At 41.6% G+C, this 22254-nt stretch overlaps 1 protein-coding gene across 3 annotated transcripts in view; it reads right to left on the minus strand.

The window, feature by feature from the left end:
* C2H10orf90 (chromosome 2 C10orf90 homolog) overlaps positions 1-22254 on the minus strand; it is a 246237-nt gene that overhangs the window by 50759 nt on the left and 173224 nt on the right. The gene's annotated exons all lie outside the window — the stretch shown is intronic.

Here is a 22254-nt window from a genome sequence, read left to right on the forward strand (position 1 = left end):
TATTTACCCATATAGCTCAGCTTGTAGAATAGTAAAGAAAGGCTTCAGAGCTCAAGTGGGGAACAAATCCAGCCGCCCTAAAGGCAACTGCTGGTTTCTGGTCATTTGGAGCTCTGGATTTGAGGGCAAAGAGAGTGAAGGGAATGAAACCTGGCCCCTGAGAATGTGGGACTAGACACTGCATAGATGCTCCACTCATAATCACAGCCTCGGGGCCAGACGCACACAATGTACCTCGTGTGAGCAGCTATGGGCTGAAAAGGCAGCATCATGTGAGTGCACTTTGGAGGGCATGGAAGTTTCTGGAGGAACTCTCCTCCACCTAGGACTCAGAACTTCCACAGATAAAGTTCCCGTGAGCATGAGCTCAGGTCCACAACAACAATGTACTAACATGTGAATCAGAAATCACAGCACATCCTAGGAATAATCGCCATAAACATGGGTCAGCAGATGAGCTAGGCTACAGAAACAGATCTACAGATACTCTAGATACTAGAAATACCAGACACAGGCCATGAAATCATGGCATGTTTCAAGGAATAAAAGAGCTAATGAAAATCATGAAGAACAAGGGACTACAAAACTTAGACTGATTTTGAAGAAGCAAAAAGTCAAAAAAAAGCAATTGAGATTCAAAACTCTGATGAACATAGGTAGAGCTGAAAGTACAATGAGTGAAGTAGAACATAAACCTAAAAAAGTTTACTGAATGTGTTGTCAGGAGTCCAACAAATAGAAAGTGTGAAAGATAGGCTACGAGGAAGGGGGATGGAATAAGACAGTGGGAAATAATCTGATCAGAATTGAAAGGAGAAAATGGAAGAAATGAAGGAGAGGAAATCCAGACATGACTGGGAAATCTCCAAAACTATGAAAAAGAACCATCAGATTTATGGCGTACAATAACCAAAGAGAAACCCACATCTAGAAACATCATAATGAAGTATAACATCAAACAAAAAGAGAAGACCTTAAAAACAGCTCGAAGGAAAGGTATGCAGGTATGACGACTAAATTTACAACTACTTTCTCCAAGTTACACTCCAAACCTAAGGCACTCGGATCATATTTTCAAAGGGCTGAGAGGAAGTAATTGTAAATATTAGAATTGTATACCATGAAAAGTCTTCTTTCAAGAACACAGTGAAAAGAAGATGTTTTTAGAATTTCCATCTTTCCCAACTCCCAAACACACCTGAGAGAGGTGATCATCAAATGTCCCTGGATCTATCACCAAAAAGATGTATCACCTAATACATGTACTTTAGAAAGATGAAAATTTCTATCAACAACAAAGATTTACATGCATAAAGAAATGGCGAGCACAAAAATGGAAAAGATAAGGTAAAGCTAAATACTGATCTTATAAAAGTAACATTCAATTTGGAGGAATCACAAAAACAAAACAAGATAGAACCAAAACATGTAATAGAAGGAATGTATCTCTCTGAGTGATCACAGATAGCTAAAATGCTCTAAGTGAATAAACAGTTTGGGATATGATTAAAAATACTCATCATCTTTTAAACATAGATGCGAAAATCCTTAACAAAATTCTAGCAAACAGAATCCAACAACATATTAAAAAGATCATACATCATGACCAAGTGGGCTTTATCCCAGGAATGCAAGGATTCTTTAATATCCACAAATCAATCAATGTAATACACTACATTAATAAATTGAAAGATAAAAACCATATGATTATCTCAATAGATGCAGAAAAAGCCTTTGACAAAACTCAATATCCATTTATGATAAAAACTCCCCAGAAAGCAGTCATAGAAGGAACATACCTCAACATAATAAAAGCTATATGTAACAAACCCACAGCAAACATTATCCTCAATGGTGAAAAATTGAAAGCATTTCCCTTAAAGTCAGGAACAAGACAAGGGTGTCCATTCTCACCACTACTATTCAACATAGTTTTGGAAGTGTTGGCCAGAGCAATCAGAGCAGAAAAATAAATAAAGGGAATCCAGATAGGAAAAGAAGAAGCAAAACTCTCACTGTTTGCAGATGAAATGATCTGCTACATAGAAAAGACTCTACCAGAAAATTACTACAGCTAATCAATGAATACAGTAATGTTGCAGGATATAAAATTAACACACAGAAATCCCTTGCATTCTTATACACTAACAATGAGAAAACAGAAAAAGAAATTAAGGAAACAATACCATTCACCATTGCAAGAAAAAGAATAAAGTACTTAGGAGTATATCTACCTAAAGAAACAAAAGATCTATATATAGAAAACTATAAAACACTGATGAAAGAAACCAAAGAGGACACAAACAGATGGAGAAATATACCATGTTCATGGATTGAAAGAGTCAATGTTGTGAAAATGGCTATACTACCCAAAGCAATTTATAGATTCAGTGCAATTCCTGTCAAGCTACCAACGGTATTCTTCACAGAACTAGAACAAATAATTTCATAATTTGTATGGAAATATAAAAAACCTCAAATAGCCAAAGCAATCTTGAGAAAGAAGAATGGAACTGGAGGAATCAATCTGCCTGACTTCAGACTCTACTACAAAGCCACAGTCATCAAGACAGTATGGTACTGGAACAAAGACAGAAATATAGATCAATGGAACAGAATAGAAAGCCCAGAGATAAATCCACGAACCTATGGACACCTTATCTTTGACAAAGGAGGCAAGGATATACAATGGAAAAAAGACAACCTCTTTAACAAGTGGTGCTGGGAAAACTGGTCAACCACTTGTAAAAGAATCAAACTCGAACACTTTCTAACACCATACACAAAAATAAACTCAAAATGGATTAAAGATCTAAATGTAAGAACAGAAACTATAAAACTCCTAGAGGAGAACATAGGCAAAACACTCTCCAACATATATCACAGCAAGATCTTCTATGACCCACCTCCCAGAATATTGGAAATAAAAGCAAAAATAAACAAATGGGACCTAATGAAACTTAAAAAGATTTTGCACAACAGAGGAAACTGTATGCAAGGTGAAAAGACAGCCTTCAGATTGGGAGAAAATAATAGCAAATGAAGCAACAGACAAAGGATTAATCTCAAAAATATACAAGCAACTCCTGCAGCTCAATTTCAGAAAAATAAATGACCCAATCAAAAAATGGGCCAAAGAATTAAACAGACATTTCTCCAAAGAAGACATACAGATGACTAACAAACACATGAGAAGATGCTCAACATCACTCATTATCAGAGAAATGCAAATCAAAACCACAGTGAGGTACCATTACACGCCAGTCAGGATGGCTGCTATCCAAAAGTCTATAAGCAATAAATGCTGGAGAGGATGTGGAGAAAAGGGAACCCTCTTACACTGTTGGTGGGAATGCAAACTAGTACAGCCACTATGGAAAACAGTGTGGAGATTTCTTAAAAAACTGGAAATAGAACTGCCATATGACCCAGCAATTCCACTTCTGGGCATACACACCGAAGAAACAAGATCTGAAAGAGACACGTGCACCCCAATGTTCATCGCAGCACTGTTTATAATAGCCAGGACATGGAAGCAACCTAGATGCCCATCAGCAGATGAATGGATAAGAAAGCTGTGGTACATATACACTATGGAATATTACTCAGCCATTAAAAAGAATTCATTTGAATCAGTTCTAATGAGATGGATGAAACTGGAGCCCATTATACAGAGTGAAGTAAGCCAGAAAGATAAAGACCAATACAGTATACTAACGCATATATATGGAATTTAAAAAGATGGTAACGATAACCCTATATGCAAAGCAGAAAAAGAGACATAGATGTACAGAACAGACTTTTGGACTCTGTGGGAGAAGGCGAGGGTGGGATGTTCTGAGAGTATAGTGTTGAAACAAGTATATTATCAAGAATGAAACAGATCACCAGCCCAGGTTGGATGCATGAGACAAGTGCTCAGGGCTGGTGCTTTGGGAAGACCCAGAGGGATGGGATGGGGAGGGAGGTGGGAGGGGGGATCGGGATGGGGAACACATGTAAATCAATGGCTGATTCATGTCAATGTACGGCAAAAACCACTACAATATTGTAAAGTAATTAGCCTCCAACTAATAAAAATAAATGGAATAAATAAATAAATAAATAAAAATACTCATCATCTTTTGGTTTTGTTAGGTTCACATGTTACAATTTCTAGCTGGTAACTGAAATGATAAAAAATAAATAGTGTAATTTCCAAATAGAGAAAAAAATAGAATGAGAAAACAACTAATTTAATACAAGGCTGTTAAAAAGATAGAAAACCTAAAAAATATGATGTAAATAAATAATCCATATGTATCAATAATCAAAATGAGTATAAATAGTCTAGATTTTCTAGTTAAAATAAACACATAAGGTAGCTAATAATATTTTGCAAAAAAAAAAAAAAACCCAGTAATGGTCATAATATAATCTTTCTCTGTCAGATATTAAGCTTATCATGAAGCTACAATTAAAACAAAGTGATATTGGAGTATGGGCTTCCCCAGTGGCTCAGCGGTAAAGAATACTCCCATAATGCAGGAGACATGGGCTCAGTACCTAAGTCAGGAAGATCCCCTGAAGGAGGGCACAGTAACCCACTCCAGTATTCTTGCCTGGAGAATCCCACGGACAGAGGGGACTGGTGGACGACAGTCCATATGGTTGCAAAGAATTGGGCATGACGGGAGTGACTGAACACACACATGATACTGGAGTATATGTAGAAAATATTCAGAATGGAATGAAAAAAATTACATATCAAAACTGGAAGGAAATTTTTATCTTGAACTGATTATATAAAAACATTTGATATGAGCATTTAATCTAAGCTTCCCCCTTAGGCTAAAAAATTAAAAAGAAGAAATTTAGGAGAGAGCAAATAGAAACATGGGAATAATAAAGCTAAAAGCAGAATCAGTGTAATAGAAAATCAAAAAATAAGAGACAAATCAATGGGTCAAAACCTAGATCTTTGAAAAAATTCAATAAAATGGATAAACCTCTAGCTAGACTGAACAAGTCTTCCCTGATGGCCCAGTGGGTAAAGAATCTGCCTGTAATGCAGGAGGCACAGGAGAGGTGGGTTCAGTCCCTGGGTCAGGAAAATCCCTTGGAGAAGGAAATAGCAGCCCACTCCGGTATTCATGCCTGAGAAAGTCCCATGGACAGGGGAACCTGGTAGGCTACAGTTCATTGGGTCACAAAGTGTCAGACTATAGCTGAGTGACTAACCACATAGAGGGATCAAGAAAAAAGACATAGATTACCAGTATCAGAAATAAATGTGGGCACGTCACTACACATCCCAGGATAACAAGAAAATATTATGAACTTTATGGCAATAATTTCAACAACTTGATGAAATGGTAAATTCCTTGAAAGACACAAATTACCAGACTCAAGAAGCCGCAGAAACCCTGACTAGTCATATAGCAATTAAAGGAACTGAATTCATAATTAAAGTGTTCCCACAAGGAAAACTTCAAGCCAAGATGACTTCACTGTTGATTTCTACAAACCACTCAAGAAATAATGTTCATTTTACAAAATTTCTTTCAGAAATAGAGAACACTTTCCAGTTCCCAGTTTATTATATAAAGCTAGCATTTTCCTGATATCAAAACCAAAATCATTTCAAAAAAAGAAATTGGCATGCCAACATTCCTTAAGAGTGTAAATGAAAAATAAAACTCCCTAAAAGATTAGTAAACAGAATTCAGCAATAGATTTATTTTTAAATTATAGTGCATCATGGCTAAATAGAGTTTAACCTAGAAATATACAGGTAATTTTACATATGAAAATCCATATAATTCTCCATACTTATAAAATAAAGGAGAAAAGCCATATTATTATCCTAATAGGTGTGTTAAAATTATGTCAGTTTCAACATCCATGAATGATAAAAAAGCTTTCATCACTTTGGGAATAGAAATAAACAACAGAAGATCCTGAATATAAAATTGGTAAAGGATTTGGAAGACAGCTATGCTCACCTCTACACCACCAACGCTAAAACTGGCAAAGGATTTGAAAAGACACTTCTTCAAAAAAGATATACAAATGGCCAATAGGCATATGAAAAGATGTTCAACACTGCTAGGGAATCACTAGGGAAATGCAAATCGAAACCACAAAGAGATACCACTTTTCACCTATTAGGATGACTATTACATAAAAACAAGACAAAATGTGTTGGCAAGGATATGGAGAAGTTGTCAGTCTTGTGAGAATATAAAATGGTGCAACTGTTATGGACAACAGTATGGCGGTTCCCCAGAAAATTAAACAGCAATTCTGCTTCTGGGTAGATACCCCAAAGAATGAAAAGCAGAAGCGCAGACTTCTGTGCCCCTGTGTTCATAGCAGCACTGTTCACATCGGTCAAAAGGGGAGGCAGCCCACGTGCCCATCAAGAGATGAGTGGGATAAACAAAATACAGCATTATCCACACACCACAATACGATTCAACCTTAATAAGGTTTGAGATTCTGACTCCTGAGACAGCATGGAGGAATCCTGAGGAAATGATGCCAAGTGAAAAAAGCCATCACAAAAGGGTAAACCCTGTTATGATTCCACTGATATAAGGTGCCTATAAAAGGGAAATTCATAGAAACAGTAGAACGGTGGTCCCTGAGGACTGGGCGTAGGGGGGTATAATTGATGTCTACTGGATGTGGAGCTTCATTTTGGCAGGATGAAAATATGTCTGTGGATGAATGGGGGTGACGGTTGCAAAACAGTGAGTATACTTAACGCCACGAAACTGAACCCAGCAAAAGTATTAAAATGGTAAATGTCGTATTATATATATTTTATCAGAGTGAAGAAGGAAAGAGAATAAATTAGGAATAAAAAGAAACTTCTTCAGCCTGGTAGATGAAATCTGTCTCTGTTCAGTCCTTTACAGCTAACCAGGAAATAGTCAAAGATGCTCACTTTTATCAATTCTATTTTTATTCAACATTTTACTGTGTCTTAGTGCAATAAGCCAAGAAAAAAAGGAATTAAAGGAATCAAGATGGAAAAAGAGTAAGTAAAATTCTGTTCATACATAATATTATCATGCACCTAGAAAATCCCAAGGAATCTACAAAAAAAAAAAAACAGTATTATAGTTATTAAGTGCTTTTAGCAAGGATGCAGGATTCGAAGTCAGTATACAGATATCAATTATGGGTACCTAAAAATAGTTGGAAATCAAATTTGTAAAAAATCAGTGTGATGCATTTACAGTAGCATTCAGAATATGAAATAAATAAGGATACATTCAAGAAAATATGTGAAAATCTTTATAATAAAAACTAAAAAATACTGAAGAGAGAAGTTAGAGATATTTACAGTGACATGGAAGAATTTCAAAGTCTGAGTGAAAGAAACCTTACACAATTTATATAAACTCTAAGATAACAACAGAAAAAAATAATCTGTGATTTCTTGAAGCTGGGGTAGGAAGTAAGTTTACTGAAAAGAAGTCAAATGTTTCTCTGAGGTGAGAGAAATATTTTGCATATCAATGTGGTATTGCTTACATGGACATATATGTTAAATGTGTACACTTTATGTAAATTATAACTCAACACAGCTAATCAAAAATTAAAAAGCAGAAACTAGGATTAGATTGAGAGGGCACTTTTAAAATATAACATTAAAATTTGAAAAAAGTATAATGGTGGCCAGAGGCTCTCACTGCCTGAATGCTGCAGTAATGCCATACATGAAATGTTAACATTTTAATCTAGGAGCATCTGAAAGGTTCTCCATCGTTCAAATCCATAGATGGTAGTAGGATGGCTTTTGCAAGTCATATAATATTCAAGTGGCATGAAAATTTCTAGAAGAAAACAACTGCATAAGTCAGGAAAATCCTTGTATATAACACAAGTTCTATAAATTATTGGCATTTCCAACCAGGAAAGAAAAAATGCATTATCCCATCAATAGCCACAGACAACTGGCAAACCATTTATGAAAAATAGATCCCAACTTTACCCCATCTGAGGAAATACATTCAGAGAGATTACAGATTTAAATAAAGGAGCTAGAGAGAAATGGCCTAGAAAAGGCCACTGTAAGCCTGTCAGTGAAAACAAAAGGGAAGAGATTAAGAAGATAAAAACATCTGAATGTCAAAAATTACCATAAACAGACATGATGACTAAATGCAACGTGGAGTCCTGGATGGGGTCCTGGAACAGAAAAAGGACAATAGTGGGAAAACTGGTGAAACATGAAGAAAGTCTGTAGTTTAGTTAATAACACTGGCAATACAAATTGCTTAGTTCAGACCATTGATTCTCAAAATGCGAGTGATTTTGCTCCCCAGGGAACATTTAGCATTGTCTGGAGATGTTTTTGTTTGTAAACTAGGGAGTGTTTGTAAACTAGCATCTCATGGGCAGAGGCCAGGGACACTGCTAAATATCCTTCAGTACACAAGATAGCCCTCTGCAACCAAGCATCATCCAGCCCAAGGTGTCAACAGCGCCAAGGTTGAGAAAAAATAGTGCCAAGGCTTAGATAAAAAATCCTGTGATTATAAGGGGAAGCTGTATATACAGGATACATAGGCACTCTTTGTACTATCTTTGGAAGTCTCCTGATAACCTAAAATTATTTCAAAATCCAAAGCTTAAAAAGGAATGATAAACATTAAAATGTAAACACAAAAGGATATATTTAACATAAAGATTCAAAAGAAAAAAAAAGCTGAAGAAAAAATGACCAAAGAAAACAGGAAATTTACAGAAGAAACACAGATGTGTAACAAACACATGAGAAAGTTTAACATCTTCAAAAAAAACCCAAAAATAATACAAATTAATATGCATGCTAAGTCACTTCAGTCATGTCCGACTCTTTGTGGCTCCATGGACTATAGCCCTCCAGGCGCCTCTGTCCATGGGATTCTCCAGACAAGAATACTGGAGTGGGTGGGTTGCCAAACTCTCCTCCAGGGGAGCTTCCCGACTCACGGATCAAACCCACGTTTCTTATATCTCCTGCATTGGCAGGCAGGTTCTTTACCACTAGCGCCGCCTGAGAAATTGATATACATATATATCTTAAATATTATTTTTCACTTATCAAAATCACATGAAAGTTTTTGTAATGTTAATACCCAATGCCTACAGATGTTCAAGGCAGCCACTATTTAGGTGTTGATAGTGTAGCTTGATCAACTGTTACAGAGTATCATTTGGAACAAAACCCACTGAAATGTTGTGAAGTAATTAGCCTCCAACTAATAAAAAAAAACTAATTAAAAAAAAAATAGAAAAAATAAAAAGCCTTAAAATTCTTTGGCCCATTTTTTGATTGGGTCATTTATTTTTCTGGAATTGAGCTGCAGGAGTTGCTTGTATATTTTTGAGATTAATCCTTTGTCTGTTGCTTCGTTTGCTATTATTTTCTCCCAATCTGAGGGCTTTCTTTTCACCTTGCTTATAGTTTCCTTTGTTGTGCAAAAGCTTTTAAGTTTAATTAGGTCCCATTTGTTTATTTTTGCTTTTATTTCCAATATTCTGGGAAGTGGGTCATAGAGGATCCTGCTGTGATATATGTCGGAGAGTGTTTTGCCTATGTTCTGCTCTAGGAGTTTTATAGTTTCTGGTCTTACATTTAGATCTTTAATCCATTTTGAGTTTATTTTTGTGTGTGGTGTTAGAATACATGTAAATCCATGGCTGATTCATGTCAATGTATGGCAAAAACCACTACAATATTGTAAAGTAATTAGCCTCCAACTAATAAAAATAAATGGAAAAAAAAATCAATGTAACTTCCAATGGCAGTAACTAGCTAGTTAATAAAAGTGCTTTATTAACAACAACAAAAAAAAGCCTTAAAATTGTGCCTTTCCTTTGACCCAGAAATTCTAGGACTCTGGCTTAAAGAAATCACATGAAATGCCCACAAAAATTTCTCTACAAGGACATTTATCAACACATTGTTATAAACATGCAGAAATGAAAACAATTTATTTAACAGGAAGATTTTTCAAAAAATAACCTAGGTAAATCCTTACAACAGAATCCTTGGCAGCTATTAAATGATTAATAGAGGAATATGTAGGACATGAAAGGAAACTTGACAGTCAGTTGCTGAGAAAAAGCAATCTCCAAAATTATGCTTTGCATGATCCTCTGTTAAGAAAAGGAAAGAAAAATTAAAAAAAAAAATTCTGTTGCATAGATGAGATGATCCAAGTAATCTATCTGGGAAGATGGACTGAAATTAACAGTAATGTTTATCCGAGGGTAGTGGTGTTATGGTTGGTTTTTACTTTCCTCCTTTTGCTTATCTACATTTTAATTTTTACAAAGGACATTTTTTTTTTTATGTTTTCTATAAGAGGGGGCAAAAAGTCTATAAAAGCAATGGAACTGAAATGTACGCCTTTTTCTAAGGAGAATTCTCATGGACGGTTTTAGACCTGGAGAGAAACTACGGTGTGGCCAGCAGTGACAACAGCCAAGGTAGATCTTGTGGCTGAGAGAATCAGGACAGGCTTTGCCACGACCCATTACATCCTCACAAATTCTCCCCGAGGTCTTGCTTAGCTCGAGTCCCAAATGCACAGCCCTGTGATGTGCAGTGTCTTTTGGGGACCACTTCTCCAAACTCTGCTGCCCGGGCTCTGACGCTCCACTTTGCACAGCTCCTTTGCTACCATTTCTGAACTCAGGCGGGTCAGTTGGGACACACACATATATTTATGCAGGTGCAGGGCAGGTCGCTGCAGGACCTCAAAGTCATCTGTTCACTCTCAACACAGGCCGTCTGAACGAAATCACCTAAATATGGTCCATCGATACTCCAAACATGGATACGCCTCCACCTTTCACCAGACTCATTTACAGTTGAACAGACCCCAAAGGTTTCATACCACCTATTTCTCGAATTCCCCTGGTTGTTCCCAGGGTGATCTCCATACGGAATACTTTTCCTTACAGACTGTTGTGACCACTTCCTCTTTCCAAGACCATGTCTCAGCTGATTTCTGCAGACAGCTTAGATGATAATGAAGACTAGTGATGATAATGAAGTGTACTGAGCTCCCATCATCCACCACACTGCACAGCGTTCTTCATGCAAATGACCTCACTGAGGAGGCAAGGCCAGAAACCAGCCAAAAGAAACTCAGATGGCTCTCATTCCCAAATTCACGGTGCTTCTGCCAAGTCACCCTATCACTGTTTCTCAGTCATGTAGAGAGGGCTGATCTGCAGATTTCTCTTTCAAAGGGTAGACCATTATCCTATCAGTTGGCTGTGGGCCTTAGGGCTTCCCAGGTGGCCCTCGTGGTAAAGAACCTGCCTGCCAATGCAGGAGACATAAGAGATGTGGTTTGACTCTCCGGGTCAGGAAGATCCCCCGGAGGAGGGAAGGGCAACCCACTCCAGTACTCTTGCCTGGAGGATCCCATGGACCGAGGATCTTGGTGGGCTACAGTCCATAGGGTCGCAGAGTTGGATACAACTCAAGTGACTTAGCATGCACACATGGCCCTTGAATCCATTTATCTTAATCTATCTCAGGCAAACCTGAGCAAGTGGCCCATGAGAATGAGCATTTCCTAAGCAACATGGGGACACAACCCATTCGTATAATTGAGGGGGTAACTCAGAAAGAAGGAAAAAAAAACAAAAAACAAAACACAAACCCTTTTTCTCCATAGAGACAGCTAGGGTGGCTGACATGAGCAGACTTTAGAGACCATATAGACTCTGGGGAATGTTCTGAACTTCAGATTATAAGGAAAATCTCACCAAGCCTCACCAAAGTAATACATAGAAATAAACCCCCACCTCCAAAAAACCTTCAAAATATCTTTTAATATTGTTCATGCATTTTCTATTTTTTTACATTTGACCATCTGAAGGATAATAAAGTTCTTCCTTGGACAAAATTGGATTATTCTTACTAAGTTTTTGGAGAGAGACAATGTTTTGAGAATTTTTTCCCTCCATTTTAAAACAAAGTAGGAAGGCTTTCACTTTGTTTTCACAACCTACCTCTGGACAGTGAATCTTACATGGCTCACCACCCTTCTGAGAGGTTTGGGATATGATCATGGGGAGAGGTGGTTTGGAGAAGAAAAGGCAGCAAGCTTTTAAGTGACCCTGACATCAGCAAGGCTTTGTTGGGTCATCAGAATGGCCTTCCTCTGCCCAGCACCCAGGCCCTGAGCACGTGCGCTGGGCCCCATGGCTCACTGCCGGGTATGGAGGGCTCATTGCCGTTAACTCGGACTTGGATCCTGACCTCCAGGACAGTACTGTCTAGAGGAAGAAACATGGCCCCCAAGACACAGCAAATACACGACAATAAAAGGCAACTGAACTCTTGGAAGTCGAGTTCTGGAGAGACGGAACTGGGAGGATGCCCTGAGGCTGTGTCACATCTGGTGAGTCAGGCGGCTTGCCAAGCAGGTGGTCCCCAGTACCCATGGGCTACAGGGAGGCGGGACACAGAGCAGGCCGGGGTTCTCCACCAGGGATGATTCTGTCACTTCACCCCCAACCCAGATACAATCTGGAGACACCTGTGCTCGTCACCACTGAGAGGGGGGTCTAACGGCATCTCGTGGGTAAGGCCAGGGATGCTGTCAAACATCCTGGGGTGCACAGACAGCCCCAACAACAGAGAATGATCTGGCCCCCAGCGCTGATGCTGCCAAGGAGGAGAGAGGGAAGGCAACGCTGGGGTGGGGGGCACTGAGTCAGCTATGGTCAAGGTCACGGCGAGAAGCAGGAACCGCGAAGCAAAATGTTCCCTCTTGCTAGCAACCATGGAAACACCAGCCCAAATCTCAACAGAGCAGCATTTTTTCATCTGGAAATTTGGGAGCATTTGCAAATTAATATCTAATCTTGGCCAAGCACATGCAGAAAGGCACTCACCTGGGCTTCTCTTGGAGTCTAAATTGGCATCCGTGTCAAGTACCTTAAAAAGGAGGATACTCTCTGATTTAGACATTCCATTTCAAGGGTATTTTTTTCGAAAGGAAATAAGGCAGCATACAGAAAGCCAGTGTTTACATCAGTATTACTACAAAAAGTGAAAAGCGAGTAACTACTTTAAGGACCAACAATGAAGAAATAGTTAAACTACGATATATCCATAAAGCACACCACTGCATAGTCAATGAAAGCTATCTTCGTAAAGTCCTGTTAATATCAAGAAAAATTTATGATGCAGCATTGAGTGGCAGAGACCCAGAGGGAAATTACATATGCAGCAGGATTTCAGCCATTTGTGAGCAAAAAACAGACATGCATAGAAAGAGAATGGAAGAAAGCATCCCAAAATGTGAAACGTGATTACTTAAGGGTACTGAGCTTTTTATTTTGCTCTTTGTTATTCATAGTTGCCTATAATGTATTATAGTCAGGAAAATAAATCTCCTGGTGCACAGAAATTTCATGAAGATAATAAAGGTCTGAGTGAGGAGAGTGGCTGTGGCCATGGAGAAAAAGGGATGGGCATCAGAGACTTTCCACTTTGCCAGTGATTTAACGCGGAAGCAAGGGAGAGCGAGGAAGCAGAGTTGACGCTAACTCGTAAGCCTGAGAGCCAGGAGGTAAGGGGACCCTTACCAAGAGCAGGAGGAAGTCTGAGCAGAAAAGTGGCCTGGGGCATGCCATCAGAAGGCCGTGGAACACAGAAAGAGGCATGAGCATGGAGTCTGCACCACCCCCACTCAAGGAGCTGTGCGTTCCTGGAAAATGAAGCTAACTGGTATACCTTCCCTACAGATTTTTAGGGAGGAGTAACTCGATTAAAACCCATGAAGTACCTCAACAGAGCAGGACACACAGCAAGACCACAGAAAAAGAGCAGGGGCCTTGGTGACTATTGTACTAGTGTTGAGGTGAAATGGTGGCTCCTGCCAGACCTTTAAACCTTAGCATGCCCAGATCCCTGTTGCTTCTTGTCCTTCTCTTTTCCTAGATGCTCTCAAACACTGCTGTGGCATAAAACACCAGCTCTAGGGAGACCATCCCCCAAACCATAACTCTATCCTGGAACGTTGTTTCGGGCTCTGGATTCTCAGGTCCAACTTTCAGCTTGCAGTTTGCATGCCCTGCATGTCCCACTGACACTGCAGATATAATCTATCCTCATGGTACCCGGGATCTTCTATACCTCTCCTCACATTCTCCCCATCTGGATAACAAGCTTCTCCCCTGTTATTCAACATATATGAAGAACTCTTAAAATTCAACTGTCAGAAAGCAAACAAGTCAAATAAAAAAATAGACCAAAAACTTTTATAGACACATCGACAAAGAAGACACACAGATGGAAAATAAGCATATGAAAAGATGCTCATCATATGCTACCAGGGAAATGCAGATTACAACAAGAAGATACACTACGCAACTATTAGAACATTCACAATCCAGAACACTGACACCACCACTGACACCAGAGTTCCCGGAAGTCTCATTCATTACTGGTGAGAATGCAAAATGGTGCAGCCACTTTGGAAGACAGTTTGGCAGGTTCTTACAAAACCAGACATACTCTTACCATATGATCCGGCAATCATATTTCTTGATATTTCCCTAAGGAGTTGAAAACTTATGTCTACACAAAAAACTACACATGGATGTTTATAGCAGCTTCATTCATAATTGCCAAAAACTTGGAAGCAATCAAGATGTCCTTGTTTAGGTCAATAGACTAATAAAATGTGGTCCATCCAGACAATGGAATATTATTCATACTTCAAATAAAATGAGCTTTCACACAATGGAAAGACATGGAGGGGTTTTAAACGCCTATTAGTAAGTGAAAGAAGCCAATTTGAAAAGGCTGCGTATAGTACGATTCCAAGTATATGACATTTTGGAAAGGGCAAAATTATGGAGTCTGTAAAAAGATGAGTGGTTGCCAGAGTTTGGGTGGGGAAGGATGAATACAGGGAACACAGAGGATTTGGGGGGGGGGGTGCAGTGAGACTATTCTATAGGATGCATGTCATTATACATTTTTTTCCAAACTCATTGGAGGTCCACACCAGGAGTGAACCCTAATGAAAGCTATGGCCTTTGGGTGACAATGATGCATCAATGTAGGGTCATCGGTTGTAGCAAATACATCACTCTGCTGGTGGATGTGGAGAGTAGGGGAGGCTGTGAATGTGGTGGGAGGGTGTATGGGAAATCTCTGTACCTTCCCCTCAATTTTACTGTGAACTCAGAACTGCTCGAAAACACAAAGTCTTTTTTTAAAAGCCCCCAAACCTCCCAGTGCCCAAGCTGGGGAGTCAGATGTCATCCTTGCCACTCCCATTTCCCTTCTGACCTCACTGATACTCAAGACTTGTGAATTCCACCATCAGACTCTTTTTCCAGCCTCCATCCTCCCATACAAATCTCGTCTACTTAATGGCAATGACCTCACCTCCTTTATCCCTCACCTTCCGAAAAGGAAAGGCGATCTTCTTAAAGCATACACCATATCACTACATCTCACCGCTGTTAGGATAAAATTGTCGATCCTTATTCTGGTCTCAAAGCCCCAATCTGAACCATTTCATGAGCTCCCTTCTTCAGCCTCGAGCTTCAGCCTTGTGGTCCTGCTTGCTATGCTGCAGACACACCGGCCTCCTCAGCATCTCAAAGATGCCAAGCTCATCTCTGCCTAGAAACATTCTCACATGCTGGTCCCTCATGTATATGCTTCACAAGAATCACATACAAGGACTTCCCTGGTAGTCCAGGGTTAAGACTTTGCCTTCCAATGCAAGGGCTGAGGGTTTGATCCCTGGTCTGGCAGTCAAGGTCCCACATAGCAGAAAACGAAAATGTGAAACAAGCAGTACTGGAGCAAATTCAATAAAGTCTTTAAAAAGGATCCACATCAAAAATCTTCATTAAAAAAAAAAAAAAAAAGAATCACAGACACACACTCCTGTATATAAAATAGGTAACCACCGAGGACCTCCTGTAGAACACAGGGAACTCTACTCAATGCTCTGTAATAAACACTATGGGAAAACCATCTGAAAAGGGATGAATGAATGTATAATGTAACTGAATCACCTTGCCATACAGCTGAAGCTAACATGACACTGCAAATCAACCATTCTACGATAAAGGTGTAAAAATAAAAAGTCCCTTCTTCAGAGAGATCGTCGTGGTAAGCCCCCTCTTCTAAATGAAACCTTCCTTGTTACTCTCACGGTCCTCCCCTGCTCTTCCAGCACCGACCACAGTCTATGATGACGTACGTACTTAGGGGCATCGTTGGGTGTCTGTGTCCCCACCGGAGTGTAACCTGCGTGGTGAGCCGATCATGTCTGGGTTTCCTGTCAGCTCTGTGCAACGGAAGGCTTGCCCACCATGGCCCCCACGGGAGGGGGGGAAGGTTGTCTAGATGGGGGTCTGGTCTGGCACCACCAGGAGGTGCCAGGGCTGGACACACACCCCAGCCACTTACCAAGGACGGTGGGTGGCACCCAAGGGCCTGATTTTGCTGCTAAAGAGGCAAAGAGGCAGGAAAGCCGCGTACCAAGGATGAGCCTCAGCGGGCACCTACCTCCGGGGAGGGGGAGAAAAGAATCAGAGGAAGCCAGACGGGGACGGGTGAGGGGGGCAGAGGAGACCCCAGAGTGAGCGAGGTCAACAGGAGAGAGCTTTGCCCTTTGACCCTGAGTATCTCTCCAGCCTGACAACCGACGTGTCTGAACAGCTAATGTGACAGAAAACCAGAGGCAGGAGAATACATAAGTTCATGTCCTAGGAGAGGAGCGCTCAAGAGAGAATCTGGTCTGTGTCTGTCGTTTCACAGATAAAGACATGGAGACTATGGGGGGAGGAGACCTGCCCACAGTCACCCGGAGCGCGCCCTTGAGCAGGGGCTGGCGCACCTTTTCTCTAAAGACGCAGTGGTAATACTGCAAGCTTTGTGGGTCAGTCTCGGTCCCAGCTGCCCAACACCACTGGGAGTGCAAGGCAGCCACAGAACAGGGTGTGAAGGACAACCACGACTGTGTCCCAGTGGTGCTGGAGAAGACGCCTTTGTACAGAAAGGGGATTCCACCAGTCCCTCCTAAAGGAAATCAACCCTGAATACCTATTGGAAGGGCTGATGCTGAAGCTCCAATACTTTGGCCACCTGATGCGAAGAGCTGACTCACTGGAAAAGACTCTGGTCCTGGGAAAGGTTGACGGCAAAAGGAGAAGGGAGGGGCAGCAGAGGATGAGATGGCTGGACAGCATCGCCGACTCAAAGGACATGAATCTGAGCAAAGTCCGGGAGATAGGGAAGGACAGAGAAGTCTGCCGTGCTGCAGTCCTTGGCCTGCAAAGAGTCGGACACGACTTAGCGACCGAAAGACAAAGTTCCAGTGAAACTTGATTTACAAGCACAGGCCGAAGGCTGGTTCAGTCCCCGGGCTGAGGTTTACGCGTCCTGCTCTCAGCTGTTGCTACACACCAGGGGGCCTGTTTCACTGTCAGTTTGTCAGCTGATTCTAAGGCGCCCTAGCTGCTCTTGCTGTGAACGATAACACAAAATGCAAAATCTCATTCTTCTCAAGTCTCCTTTTCCCAGCAAGCAGGCGCCGTCCTAAGATCGCACACCTGGTCCTCACCCACCCACCCCCACGACAGGAGGGCGTGCGGCCCCCGTGTGAGTGCTGGCCGGGCGCTGGCCGAGGGGAGCAAGGGTCCCCCTCAGGCTGAGAAGCTCTGAGAGGCGAGGAGCCTCAGGACGCTGCAGAGGGTTAGACACTTCCTGCGGGCACTTCGGCCACTGAGGACACTGCACACCCGTCCCGTCCTTGGCAAAACCGCCCCGAATCTGACCGCTTCTCACACCCCTGCCGTCCTCTGCCCAAGTCACTGCTCCTAGCTCCTCTGTTCAGTATAAGTTTGCTGCGTGAATGTCAACTGTAGGACCAGTTAGGAAGAGTGGGAGCGTTCCCAGAGGAAGCTATGCTCCAAGAAAACATTCCAAGAAAGGTTTTGGGAAAATTAGCATCAGTGAAGAGAGAAAGAGGGCTTTCCCAGGCAAAAGGAACAGTGGGGAAAAGGCAGAGAGGCCAGAACGAGAAGCAAGTGCCTCTGGGGAGTGGGGCAGTGAAGAGTGGATCTGCTAGAGTAAACCAAAAGAGTTAGGTTTTCTGGAGGGCATATAAAAGAGCAACCAAAAAAAAAAAAAAGAAACAAAGAAAAACTAAAACAAAAATGGTCCAGGGTGGGAATGCAGGATTTCTTCAAACAGGTGCTAAGATCCATACCCCACCCCCCAACCTCTGTTGCCCCAGGCCCAGCCCTGAAAGATCTACTTGTTTTAGAGAATTATGAGGCCACAGAGAAGGGAGAATGCAGACTGGCCAGCTGGGATGCACTCAGATCCTCTCCTCTGAGATGAAGGATGCAGTCCCTCATTGCAGCTGGGGCCCTGCAGGAAGACAGTCCTGGTAAGTTCAGCATAACTATGGCAACCAGAAGGCTCGCCAAAGGTCATATCCCCATCTCAGGACTGAGGCCCTGTCCCCTTGCCCCCAGAGTAACTCTGAAAGGCTACTGCAAATTCAGAGCCCTCTGAGGCTTTCATTGTGACTGCATCACAGAACATTCATGTTCTAAAGCCATCAACGTGCCACTCCAAGAGCACTGAGCAATAAATGCCCATTCATGGCCATCTCAGAGAGAGCTGGATTTCCACACACTCCAACATGGAATAATGGCCAAGAGGGCAAACTTTGTCTTGGAAAATAGATAATAAAGAGCAGGCAAATTATAGCTGGCAAGTCAAATCTGGGCCACGGCTAGCTTTGGGCAATAAAGTTTTATTGGAACAGAGCCATGCTTATTTATTTACACATTGTCTGCAGCTGCTTTCATCCTACGATGGCAGAGCTGAGTAGCGACTGTGGAGACCATGTGACCTGCAAAGCCTATATTTAATTGCTACCTGGCCCTTTCCAAAAAGAAAAAAAAAAAAAAACTTGCCACCCCCAGTTCTAGATCATTTAAGAAAAAAGCACAGTTGTCTTCTGGCATTTCTAGCAAGAAGTCTTCATGGGCTTGAGAGCTAAGTGTGACGCAGGCTTCTCTGGTAGACCTGGCAAGTATACACACAGTGTCATGTAGCCTTCCCTTGAATGGTGCAAGTGGTTTCTTCATGAAATAAACCTCACTGCTACAAATGCATTAGATCACTGTGTCAGAACGCTAGCAAACACAGCATTCCTTCCGTGACCTGGAAGGGATTCCTCCCTCTCCAGTCATTCCCAGCTTTGGCCACTAGTGATTCCAGGTCATGGAAGGAGTGCTGTATTTCTTAGTCTTCTGACTAAACTCCAACTGAGGATTTCTCAGACCGATGCCACCACAGCCATTCTAAGACAGCGCGTCCACCCAGAACATGGGCGTCCACCTAGAACATGGGCGTCCACCTAGAACGTGCCAACATGTAGGCAGATGGTGTCCATTCAACAGCATCGAAATAGAAACAGGTGGTTCTGACCCATCTACTTGGATGTCTCAGGAACAGCAGAAAGCTTCAGATCTAGACCACAGATGGGAAATGAAACCGGCAATAAGTAATGTATGGAACTCGATCCTGGCTCAGGTATGCAACACCCAGTGAAGAGAGAAACATCCAGGCCAGCTCTATGTCCCACAGAACACCAGGAGAACAGATGTCCGGCTAGGAAGGGCGCCTGAGCCAGTGAGTTTTAACTGTCAATGGCATGGCTTGTTACACTCAGCTAGAAATTAACTGTGCTGCTTCTTCTCCTAACAGATTCTAACTGGGCACCAAATGCTGGTCCTATTTATACACCAGGAGCAGTGTTTGAGCACCACCTTGGACAGTGGTAATGGAGATGGGGCCACCATTGAGAGAGTCCCCAGCTTCCTAACTTGATCTGTTCGGTGCTCTCACTGAGGATGGCACAGCTGGAGCAAACACACAGGACTGAACTCAGCTCTGGCACCTCCTGGCCAGGTGGGCCTGGGCACGTTATTTAACCTTCAAGCCTTGTCTGTCTTTTCTGCAAAATAGGAATAAAGATATTCTCTTTATAGAAGGATTTGGATGATTCAAAGTAATGAATACAGTGCATGTAACCCAGGACTTAGCCTCTAGGATTTCCACAGTGTGTGTTCTGGTTATTGATAAGATGGTGATGGTGGGGTGGTGGTGATGGTGAAATTCTTCCCTACCAGTAGATGTTGGGATTTGTTGAATGCCCACCTACCAGGTGCCAGCAGGATGCTTCTAACAGTGGAGAAGTAACAAACTTAGAGGGACTGAGGAAATGAACAAAGATGGAACCCGTTCCCAAGCCTTCAGCCTCTAGAAAGAGAACAGGTACCCACTGGGTCTGTTAAAAATGCGTGTCCTGGCACCACAGCCAATCTGCATTACACAAAGCGCTTGATAGCATCTCATTTTCTCTAATCTTAGTAATCTTTCTGGGTGTGCGTCCTGGAGGCTCTTTCAAGAATACAATTTATAGGACTGTCTGTCTGATGACCTAATAACTAGAGCTGAAATTGCTTTGCCTCCATTTGGGCAGAATCTCCAGGGCTGCACCTATCTTGCAGCAGAATGCAAGTCGGCTAGTGAGGATACTGCTCATTTGGTATTTTGGAATCCTTCAGATACAAAGAGTCGGATTCTTCCGATGAACCACAGGTGAACCATACTTCACCTATGAAGTATGAATACCACAATAGCATGTGTAGCCACAGGAGGCTGTCAAGAATGCCTCAGATAAGATTCCAGTTTCAAATGAAAAAAACACAAACAGTTCCTTTGCGTTTTAATGAGCATCACCACTGTTGGCAAGTACTCGCCTTAAGGTTAAAAAGCTTTGTCAAGACTGAAGGTCAGAGAGCTCACCCTTGCAGACTTATGTTGACTGCGCTAGAACAGACTATGGTAGTTAGAATCCGTGATGAGCTGTGCTTATAAATTTCAAGCCAAGAATCCCATCACGTGAACAAGAAGTGCTTTCTTGTCACTGGGAAGAAATGCATCCCACTGCAAATGAGTTTCTGAGTGAGAATGCACATTACAGGGATATGTGTGTGTGTGTGTGTGTGTGTGTGTGTGTGTGCGCGCGTGCACGTGCATGCGCATGTGTGTGTGCATTTACACACATGAACGCGTGTGTTCCAGTGAGCCCAAGGTTCTGTAACTCTGAACTTCATGACTGAGGGCCCAGAGTCACATGGAACCTCTTTCCCTTATAGATTTCATCTCAAAAAGAGCAGAATTTGTTAAAGCTTAAGGGAAGCTTCACGAATACCAAATACAACCCCTTCTGTAGTTACCCAGATGAGGAAACAGGCTTAGAGAGTTGGTGTGGTTTCTGCATGTTCAATGTGCTGCAAGATAATAGATGAGCAACTCTAGGAAGGTGATCTGGCCTCCGTGAGCTTCTCCTTCCTCAAATGGTAGAGCAGGGCCAGGCAACTTGGAGCCTCTCAAACACTCCACACCTGCCTCATCGGGATTAGATCTGTTCTGAGGGAGGTCAGCTCAGGGGAGGTAAAAACTAACTCATACTTTTTGCCTAAGAAAGCCAGTTACAGGAGAAGTCATTTCACAAAGTCACAGGCAGAAACCTTCTCTGCGTCAAAGTCAAGAATAAGATGGGGGGATTTTCTTTGCTCATGTTCCTCTGAGATAAATGTTTGAGTCCTGGCTCTAGTGATTTTTAAGACTCTTATGTTGAAAGTGCTGTAAATCTAAATTATGATTTCATACCATGAGACACTGCAAAAAGACTAGGGTATGCTTCAACAGGGAAGCATGCAACAGTACAGGCCATATATTTCCAGAATCTTCATCAACAGGGAAGAAGAAATGGTTGACTTGAGAAATGTCTTTTAAAAACCAAAGTGAGGCCCAGCTTTGCAACACTGATGGCTGCTAACATTTTCCTAGTTGCAATAAGTCTGCCAGGCTCCGAGGCATTCAACAGTCTCATCAGTTCTGAAAGCCATGTCAAATTGCCTTAAAAATCTCTGAGCATTCAATATATACACACTTGTTAAAATTAATTACATCATTTAACATTTCTATACACATTATAGCTTTAAAATGTTTTACAGTCATTTTTATTAATTAATAAAGCTTTTAATGGGCAAAAATTGTACCATAAAATTATTATGCATATGCTGCATATGCATTTTAGTCAATTTTACCACTATTATCTTTAAATATTTTCCCCAAGTGGTAAGTCACTAATTCATAAACCAGAGCTTCTCACAGAAGTATACACA

Source organism: Muntiacus reevesi, chromosome 2 (assembly GCF_963930625.1).
Source record: "Muntiacus reevesi chromosome 2, mMunRee1.1, whole genome shotgun sequence".
Taxonomy (NCBI): domain Eukaryota; kingdom Metazoa; phylum Chordata; class Mammalia; order Artiodactyla; family Cervidae; genus Muntiacus; species Muntiacus reevesi.